This window comes from Diadema setosum, chromosome 2 (genome assembly GCF_964275005.1).
Source record: "Diadema setosum chromosome 2, eeDiaSeto1, whole genome shotgun sequence".
NCBI classification, from domain to species: Eukaryota; Metazoa; Echinodermata; class Echinoidea; order Diadematoida; family Diadematidae; genus Diadema; species Diadema setosum.
Genome location: NC_092686.1, coordinates 36,520,770 through 36,531,904, shown reverse-complemented (window position 1 = coordinate 36,531,904; position 11,135 = coordinate 36,520,770). Strand labels below are relative to the sequence as shown.

At 37.4% G+C, this 11,135-nt stretch overlaps 1 pseudogene; it reads right to left on the bottom strand.

Moving 5' to 3' along the window:
• Positions 1 to 5,862: 5,862 nt before the first annotated feature.
• LOC140244639 (uncharacterized) lies at positions 5,863 to 9,451 on the bottom strand (annotated as a pseudogene).
• Between the last annotated feature and the right edge of the window lie 1,684 nt (positions 9,452 to 11,135).

Here is an 11,135-nt window from a genome sequence, read left to right as displayed (position 1 = left end):
AGTGTGTGGAGCATGATACTTGGTTAAAACATTTTAAAACTAAAAAAAAAAAAAGTTATAGTAGGAAACTTTTCAAGTATCATTTTACCTTCCAAGCTGTGTTTTACTGATAATCTTATAAAATCTGATAAAATCTGATGAAAGAAAAAAAAATGCAAAAAAATCAACATTCTGACCTGTATTGTATATGGACAAGTTAGATATTCAGTGTTTTCTTTTGCCTTTACAATCATCTTTTTTTTTTTTTTTTAGTCCTTCATAGTCTGTCTAAGCAGTCCTATTTGAATGCATGCATACACACACACGTAAATCAAAAATAGATCAAAATAGTGGGTTTTTTTTTTTGTAAAGGTATGAACAGGCTTTTGATTCACATAGGTATAGCTTGTGTTTCCATCAAAATATGAATGATTACATCATTGGAGAGACAGATATATTCCGTCCTGTTTTCCTTCCCTTCCCTTCCCCCCCCCCCAAAAAAAAACAAAACAAAACAACAACAACAACAACAACAACAACAACAACAGCAACAACAACAACAACATGTTCCAGTCTGCAAATAAATTGTTCTGGTCAACACTGTTACTCTTTCACTTCATTCAATTTGTTTGTTTGATTCTTTGTTTATGTATGCATTTGGTTAGCTAAAAGAAATTGAAATATACAAATACATCAGTGGAATGACATACCAATTAATATTGTGAATAAGAATAGTTAAAAGCAATCATTATTTGAACTTCTTAACTTACTAACTGGATGAATTCTTAAAAGTTCATAGTGAACACTTCATATAATATCACGACAAATTCTTCCAAACACACATTTATTTTGAACCTCCCCCCCCCCAAGAAAAAAAAAAGATATTTTTATAGACAAAAAAAAAAAAAAAAAATATATATATATATATATATATATATATAGACCCATCCCAGTTGCTATATTTAAATGAGTGTTCTTGTCCCTCTAAATCTTCATATCAAAGTTCGTCTGAAGTCCCGAAATACGGAGTCTTGCCAAAGAATGCTTTAAAGAAAGGACTGGGTACAAACATTGTACTGCTCACTTGCACACATCATTTATATATGGCAGTGCAGCTCCTGCTCTTGGGTTCACTGTTGGACACGGGACACAGTGTAAATGTGATATTTAATGGATTTCCTTCATTTCTTTTATCTTTCCTTTTTCTTCTCCTTCTTCATACATCTCTGGTAAGATGTAAAGGAAAGAATATTAAAAGGGTGTAACTTAACCTGTTGAGGACGAGTCCCGAGTATACTCGGGCAGGTGTCTATGGGGAATGCGTGTTGTGATAGCAAAATCAAACCGTCCTCAATGAGTTAAGAGGGTATGATTAATAACCACATCTTGAAACAACTGTGCAACAGACGTTTAATTTGTTGTGTCCAGTTAAATACAGTAAAAAAAAAATGAATCGAACTTCGATGCAAAAAAAAAAATCACCCAAATGCAATTATGTTATCTTTTACTTCATTTTTCATTCAGGAATATGCAAATTTCAAAGCATAAACACAAAACTGCTATCCTCAAAGGCTTCAGGTATTCATCTGTGTACACACACTCAGGATTTATGTAGAAAACAAAATCAGTTTAATCTTTTAAAGCTACAAACCTAACCCATAAATTAACCCACAAATGATGAAGGGTAGTCCCATACATAACCAAATAATCATCCACTGGGCAAAAGAGTGAAGTAACCATGAAAGACTAAATGGTATTGGGCGATGGGGCTGGGGGATACTGTGATAGCAATACATATGTAGGTATGCAAAAATGCCAACAGAAAAAGGAGATGCAACTTAATTTTAGACGATGGCACAATTAGTTACGGATCTGATGATGATGACTGAGTGCAACATCAGAAAACACACCAAAACAAAGTCACTGTCAGTTGTCAATTGAAAGCATTAGATTTGAGAGTTAAAGCACTGTTATGTCTATGAATCCACAACCATGTCTGGTGCAAAGACGTCTGATGATGAAAATCAAGACTAGATGCAAAAATTAAGGTGTTATCCGTACTGCAGCATAAATTTGAATATCGGGTCACACCCTATGATTTTTTGCATAATCATAACAGAAGACAGATCTGGGCCCTGTTTTGTGAAGAGTTAAAATTGATTATAAAGTTGATTTCTATCATAAGTCTATGGCAGCCTGTGTGTTTAGGAAATTTAAAATCGACTTTATCTTTTGATAAAATGGGGCTCTAATGTAGAAGCAGCTATTGAAAAATGTTCAACATTGTGGATGACCATGAACCAGCATGATGCAATTAACATCAGTTCAGCAGTAACAAGCTTGAGGGAGACAACTAGGAGACGTGATAAGCACATAAATAAAAAAGATGAACAGTTGCTGGGTTATTCTTTGACACACAAGAAAACAAATTTTAAATAAAATACTAAGTTTCCCTCTCTAAAAAGTGCTCAGCAGAAAAAAAATTGAACAACTTTGTGATAAGCATCAGACCAAATTTATTAATTTTGATGCGGAGCTGGAGACATTTCCTTGAAAACTATCTCAAACGTAGTGACCGGGAAAGAGCTGATAAAATATGTTGGTTCTCCTTTAAATGTAAGTAGTGATTAACAGACCACTATTCTTCCATGTCCGAAAGCAAAAGCAAGATCTTCAACCAACCTCAAGTCGGAATTGCAATTTTAAGCAATCATCTGCAGGTGAGACTTTCGAGATACAAGTGCACAAATACAGGCCAATCATTAAATGCTTTCACTCACCAACTACAATGTATGCCAAAAAAAAAAAAAAAAAAAGACTACAGTCCAAATGTGACCATAGACTTACTCAGAAATCTACTGTGGTGCATATAACCTTAACAATTCCCAAAAATGTGTTACCTGCTTTTGCTATTGCAACTTTTATTATTATATTTTATGTTTTTCACATCAATAAATTGTTTAGATCTTGTTATAAGGACATGTACAACTGCCAATTAACTTTTTACAACATTCTGAGACTGAAAATGTATTTGTTTTCACACATTACTCATATTTCTAAATCATGGCCAATTTGACACTGTAATTCTATGTCAATCTTCAGCATTGGATCCTGGAAAGGGCATTTATATTGTAAGACCATATAGGTGAATGCAAGGAGTTGAAATGTTTGTTTTCACACATGAAAAGCCCCCAAGGTGTAGGTGTTTGCACAGTAAATGCTATGTGCACAAGGTTCACATGTACAATGAATTCAATGAGTATCATTTACCGGTACCTACAAGGAAGTACATGGCCGATACTGACGGAAATGCGCATATGCTGGCAGGAAACATACAGAACACCGAATGAATATGAAGTACACATGGTATCTTATTGTGATACATCTATAAAGTTTCATATGCAGCAGTGAGAAATATCCCATGTAAATGAATGAATGAAATGCAAGGTGTGCATTTGGCATTTTCTGACATGAAAATCTACAGTGCAACTCCTGTGTATTTATACAAAGTCAGATCTACAAAAGGGTAAAAATAGAGAAAGACTTAAGTGTCTGTTGTCCACTGATTGCAATAGATCACAATTTACATGTGGTGTTATCCCTACACTTATTTAAGGAGAGTAGCAGACAGTAAATACAGCAATACCGAAAATTAATCAAAATGGTATATACATGAAAGACATAAAAGACATAAATGAATGTTTAGTTTGATGACTTTGATACAAACAAATGAGTGTCACCTCCTTGTTTTTGTTTATTAGTTTTCTCTGCCTTGTACATTTGACTACATAGGTGATATACATGTAGCATGTTACAAATAACTAGTTACTATCATAAAATTAGACACAGCTTAGATTTCACATGATTCATATCCTGTATAAAAATTGCTATGAAGCAATCAACATCTTATAAAAAACAACAACAAAACGAGTGCATCATGATCATGATAAAAATCAGTACCGGCAGTGCGAATAGTGATTATATGAAAAATGTTATTGATAATTATGATAATTACCGACATTTGTGCTTGAAGTTGTAAAAATTGTATCAAGCTATTCATAAATTGTGCCACTCCCCCTATTTATTTCCCTGATATGCATATATAGCTGAATACATAGTTACACAATTCTTGCAGCAAAACTTCCTTTTGGTTAGTTCCTTGTTTGCCAATAGCAGTCACTTTCAGTTCTCTTTTTTCCCCAATGCCTACAACCCCCCCCCCCCCACCACTCCATCCATACATTGTATACAATCTCACAAAACACCCATTAATGATTATGAGACGCAATATATATATATATATATATACAGTGTATAAAGAAACTTACAAGTATGTAAAGATGAATAAAGATTGCGAGCAAAATTGTTCAGACTACCTTAATCCGTACCATACGGGAACCTGGTGACCTGTGTATTAAGTCTGTGGGGATTTCAGAATTCAGTATGGAACAGGTTAACTCTATTTTGTTGATGCTGCATGCCTCAGAGTTTTATGGTAGTCATGCTCTGTTCAGTTTCTAAACAACTATTGGCTATTAACTTTCAAGGACAATCCCACCTTCATATACATAACGATTGAGTGAATGCAGCAACATTAGTAGAATACATCAGTGAAAGTTTGAGGAAAATTGGACAATCCGTTCAAAAGTTACGAATATTTTAAGTATCTGTGCCATCACTGCTGGAAGAGAAGACTACTACAGTGTATGATGTCACATGTGTACAACTATATAAGGAAAATAAAAAGGAGAATTTCACAAAACTTTACTTTTTGAATAAAGTGCACATTTCTTCGACTTGCTACTGATGTATGTTAAGGGTAATATTATTCCCCCTGCCTTCTGAGAGAGAGAAGTCGCGTGTTCTTTTGTTATGCGAGAAAAATGGAAATATGTTGAATTTTCTTTATTCTTTCTTTATATCGTTGTACTCATGTGACATCACAAGCTATAGTAGTCTTTACATCCAGCCGTGACTGAGCTGAAACTTCAAAAATTCATAACTTTTAAACGGATTGTCCGATTTTGCTCAAACTCTCACTACTGTGTTCTACTAATATTGCTGCATTCACTCAACCCACATGTCTATGAAGGTGAACTTGTCCTTTAAGATATCAGCAATAATCAAGTAAAGATTCATACATTCAGAAGTTGATATGTGTTCAGACTAAGTCAGTATAACTAACTATAGGAGGTAAATTACTTTGTTTTGAATGTAAAGTTTTCATCTGTCTTCAAAATCTAGTACTGTCTAATTCAATACAGTATTCATTTTGTTGAAGTAGTGAAGAAAGTTTCAAGATGCTTTGTAATATCATCTCAGGTATAATTATACAAGCAAAAACGAAATAAACTCCTTATCAGTCGACTACAAGAAGACTTGGAACAATGAAAATTCAAACATTTTCCTCAAACAGGTAAATCAACAACTTCTGACAAAAATAAGTTTCAATTCAGTATCTAAAGGCATCAGTCAAACACTCTCTGGTTCAATTCTCATTCATAGCATGTTATAATGGAGAAAAGAATGATCATCTTGTCTGTCTGAAAAGAAAATTTCATGATGTGTGAGTTTATTGAAAGCTGTGAGAAAAGAATTTGCTTTCAAAACACTGAATCATGTTGGCGAGTTCAGATATTTATAATATGTAGTACTGATGTAGTTTTTATGCCTCCGCCACGAAGCGTCGCTGGAGGCATTATTTGTTTTATTTCTTAAGATCAACCTATGTGGCCAGAGACCATGTCTTAGTGATGTGAAGATGCTGATTTTGCATGATAAAGTTTATACAAAAAAAAAGGCATTCTTACATGCCAAAAACAAGACAACATGCTGTATCAATACAGGCACTGAAATTGTAGTTGAGATCGGCTGATGAAATTCTCATGTGAGTAAATTTTTCTTTCAAGGCATAATGTGCTGTGCCAATTTGGGAATGTTTGGCCACACGCAGAAGTCAAATTTGTGATATCTCTGCAACAGACTGGGCACTTCTGCGGCTTGCCGCTGGATGACAAGGATATCTTTCCTCTCGAATCCTTGTGACATCTTTATCAAGTGCATACATTCAAGACTCATGTTGGGGGTGAGTACAACGAGAATATAGGCACTCTGAGTCAATGCTGATGCCCATTGCTGTAGCCTCCCTGTTCCACGTCGGAAGTCCCTCTTGTCAAAGCAACCCTTCAGGCCGTAGGAGGGACACTCAAGACCAGATAGGAGAGAGAACTCTACCCAACCTTCCACTGTGTAGTCACCTGTATCGTAGATGATATAGAAATCATACTCCACACCCTCAGTTAGAGGGTGTTCAGGAGGTGGGTGGTGATCCCTAGGGCATACAGCCACCGGACTCTTTGGTACCACTGGACAATTGTTGATGTCCTGTTTATTCTCTTGAATGAGGTTCATCAGTCTTGAATCAAACTCAGTGCACTTCAGCTGCCGTAAGCGTTCTTTAAATTTTTTATTTTCCTGCATCATGATGAAGTAATCCAGAGCAGGTTGAATCATTTCTTCATAGAGACACATCTCATCCCTGGGCAAAGGAGCCTTGCTGACCAAGCATTCCATGACATCAAGAACTTCAGGAGCATTCTTCCAAGGGAGCTTTTTAAACTCAAAGCATGCTGGCTTACAGTGATTGTAGATATATGTGAACCAGAATGCAAGCTCCTTTAGCAGATAGCCAGGTTTTTTCTCATTTGCAAAGTTCTGAAGCATGGCACACAGGAGCTGTGAGGCTATATGGACTTTGTAGCCCCCTTTTTTGTCTCGGGCTGTTTCAAAAGCAACTTTGAATGTCTCTATGGCTGAAGGGAGATCTTGTTCATCCATGAGACAATCTGCCCATTTTAGATGAGTGTGCGATATGGACTGGCTGATGTTGCATGCTGAAGCTTCATAAAATCTCTGTAGGGCAGTGTTTCTGAGTGCCTTTGCATCTCTTTCTGATGTATCTGGGTGCATAGCTAGTAGGTGAAGCACTTCTCCATTCAAAGTGAGGAAAGCAGGACTGAAGTTGTACTCCATGGCCCTGCTTGAGTCTTGCCGAACCTGCTGTAGTAAATCATAGGACTCTCTGGATGCTTCCATCTGTTTTGCCTTGTACATGTTTATCTTGGCTCTGTGAAAGAGTCCATTCCAGCATGATCTTTTCATGTGGCTGTTCTCCCCTTGCTTGTCAGCAGCTTCTATGGACTTATTGAAGAATATGAGTGCTTTATCACTGTATTTTCTGCTGTACCAGTAAAACCCTAGGTGGTCTAAAATCCACACATCGTCGGAGTCAAGCTCAAGAGCATTTTCATAGCACAAAGATGGATCATTCCATTCCCTGTCATACTTTTCAGCTACTATTTTTGGAAGAGTAACTTCATACTGTGTGCTGCCTGTATTTTTGGTAAATGTGTTTCCCATGAAATGGTACACCTCTGCTCGAAACACATCGTTTGCTCACACTTTTGCAGGACATCATCAAGTATTTCAATGGCTTTCTCGATGGCCTTCAACTGCCTAGTGTGCTCTCCAATAAGAAGGAAATCGGCAGCGAGTCTCTCGTGGGCCTTTGCTGTATAAAGGAGCCAGCTTCTGCCTTCCCGTTGGTGGCGCTCTTCATCATAGAGCTTTCCAGCCAAATGTAGTCCCGCCTCGTAGCTCTCCACCTGCTTCTTGCGGCCCTCTACCCCCATCCCAGATTCTGTGGGAAGGTCCCTGAATTGGGCATAGGCCTGCTCTAGCTGACAGCGAGCCATCATCAGCCGCTTGTCTTCATCTGAAGCATTTTCCAGGAGTTCCTTGATTTTGTGCTCGTGTTCGATCGCCTCTCTGTTGTTTCGAAGTTTCCTGTAAGCTGTTGCCAGATCCTGCAGGGCATTGAGATTCTGCGGGTCACAATCTATTGTTTGCAGCCATAGCTGCATTGCCGCGTCTATTTTGAAGGAACGGTAGTACATCAGTCCTAGGGATGCAAAGACCATATACGTAGTCACAAAATCATACTGTAATAGATGTTTGATGTCATCTTAACAATGATACATACTAATATCTTATAAAATGGGTGTAATAATGATGCAAACTTAGAATGAACTTGTAATGCACATCTTAGCCTGCTATGCCATGTACTCAGATTTAAAGTGTATGCATAACACTTGTTGAAAGGTAGAGTTTCTTTAGAAAGAACGTGTCTCACACTATGTGAGATCTGTTTCATACTTCTTTCTCATCTTCACTCACCGGCAACATTCCTCACTGCATTCAGGAACTGCGGACTGTGGACCTTCTTGTTCAGAATGTAGAACATGTCTGATATTGTCCGCTGTAGTTGTTTTTCCTCCACTAGGGTGATCTGGCCCTTGTTGATGGCCAGCTCCTGGAGTTTGAGGAGACCTGGGACAGGAAGCTGCTTGTGTTCTGGACCCACAGGTCCAAGGTTAGCTTCTTGGTCTTCCATGAGAAAGCTGGATATGGTAGTTCTGCAGCAGAGAATAGATCAATGTCATTTATCTCAAGATTCATTTTTTTTCCACATATCAGTACAAGAAACCTTAGAGTCACCACCAGTGAATACATGCACTCCACTCCTGTCACATAGAAATATGTCTATGACAAAAATCTTGTTACAAGACAGAAAAATTCAGGTCCGAAAATTATGACCTAGTGTCAATACCTGCAGAAATTTTGTGGTACATTACTTGCTGTATTTCTCACTACTTCTGGCTAGCACAAATTCTAAAACTGGTGAAAATATCTTCACAATTAACTTTTTTCATTTTGAATTGGTTAACAACTGTTTGGCACAGTTTCAATAACCTGCAAATATGTTTGTTTGTTTTTTTAGCTGCTAAGTCTGATCATATGTTCTGTTTGTTCAGCTATAATGACATTTTGATTAAAAGAAAAAAAAAACTGATGATCCCAAGAACTTCTTTATAACAGGAGTCACATGTACTCACATTTGTTTAATACATGGTACTGAATGACCATGGGAATACATGTATTGTCATGTAATGCTTTATACTCGCAGAGGTTTTTGTACAAGCCCAGAAAATTAAGGGCACCATGAGAGCACATGAAGGCATGATGTGCCTCATATTTCAGCCTGGTGAGTTGTTGAGAAAAGTGAGAAGGTGACAGTGTTTCGTTGTCCTAATGTGGCAGCCAATATGTCTTCATGATCTATCAAGGAGTTACATGATCATGAGATGAGATGCCTTTTGTCAAGACACATATGATGACTTGATGGCGGATGATACTTATAAAACTGCCTGATAATGCTTTGTGGCATGTAATAAGAAATCAGGTTATCTACTCCCATTACAGCAAAGGGAGATACAACAAAAATCCGCTTTTAACCCATTGAGAACAGGCTAATTTTGCTACAACATGCATTTCCCAAAGACCCCTGCCCAAGTATACTCGGGCTCGTCCTCAACGGGGTATTAAGTCATCATGTCCCGACTCACCTTTGCATTTTAACCTGTCTGAATTTAACATTTCTTTCATTGCAAGAGGATTTTTTTTTTTTTTTTCGGGGGGGGGGGGGGGGGGGACAAACAAAGAACCATAAAGAAGACTTTGTGTGGATGTAACAAGGAAAATTTTTGGTTCCAAACCAAATAACTGTCAAAGTCATGTGCCATGTCATAATGCAGCATAAACTTTTTAATAGCCATTCTCTATGCTCTTCCCTTCTCTTGTTGAATACTTTCAATAAATGACTAACCCAGTGATGAGTGCCCATGATTGTAATAATTTCTTTTTATGCCTCCGCCACGAAGTGGTGCCGGAGGCATTATGTTTTTATTATCAAACTCCTTGCAAGAAAACACTTAGCTCTCAAGCAATGGGACTGCAGACTTTTCCTCACCCATTCTATAACACCCTGTGATATATATGCACGATGTGAACAGCACTTACCTGTGCCTCCTTGATGCACCAAGTAGGCCCTATAGAATTCGTTGTTGAAATCCGACTAAAAGAGATCAAACTGAACAATGTGCTTGAAATTATGTCTTTTCACAGTCATTTCTTCGTCATGATGAAAATGTACATATCTGGATGCAATGATGTGCCCAAAAAATGAGTGAGTGCAAAGTACACTCTTGTGGTGGGAGGTTTTATTGCTGGCGTTTCACAAATAACTGGCTCTTTCGAATGCAAGTCGTCACTTCTTTTTTTTTGTAATATGTTAATGATAGTTAAAAATAGTGCAAAGATCAGCATTAAAAGCCAAAAGTGCCACCCTTCAAACCATTGTCTGCACTGAGTGGGAAACTGAAAGGAATCTTGGTACAAGATGAAAAGATATGGATCAGGATAACAACCCAAAAATTGCAGGAAAGATGGCCAAATATTGAGAGAAATACCTTTGCAGTCTAGGAACATAAAGAACATTGTTTTTTTTTTTATGTAAAAGTACACGTCTGCTTCTACAGGTGGGGAAACCAAAACTTAGTCTTTGCACAAGATGTGATGTATTTAATAAAGGTATATGGTTCAGGATGCTAATCACTGAATGCATGAAATTAGATGATCCAAATAATGGCAGAAAATACATTTGCTGCCTAGAAACATGCAGACATGCTTGAAGGTAAAGGTGCCAAAGAGATTCTATACAATATCTCTGAAATGTACACAACCCTGCATCTACACGTGGGGAAACCCAAAGTTAGTCTTGGTACAAGATGTAAAGATATGTGTAGGTCAGGATGACAAACCCCAACTGCATGGGAGTAGATGGCCAAATAGTGACAGAAAATTCTTTTGCCGTCTAGAAACATCCAGATCCCTCTTGAATGTAAAAGTTCACATCGATTCTGGTTGCAGTACAACCATTCAATTTCATACACACTGCTGAAAGATTAATATTTTGAGAAAGTAATTTATTATACATAAATTTGTGTATTTTCACCTCTCTTATACACACCCCAACAATTCAACAAAACAAAATCAGGATCTACATGGTATGTTTGACTTTAAGAGCAGGATTGATATTCAGTGAGAGATAGAAAGGAAGAGAGAGATGTATATACCAACAGGGAATGGTCATGAGTGTGAATGGTACAAGATTTCGCACAAGGCGAAAAATAGAGGTGCTTAATTCAACAAAGCGAAGCCAAGTTGAATAGTGTGCATCATCTCTCACTGAGTGTGAA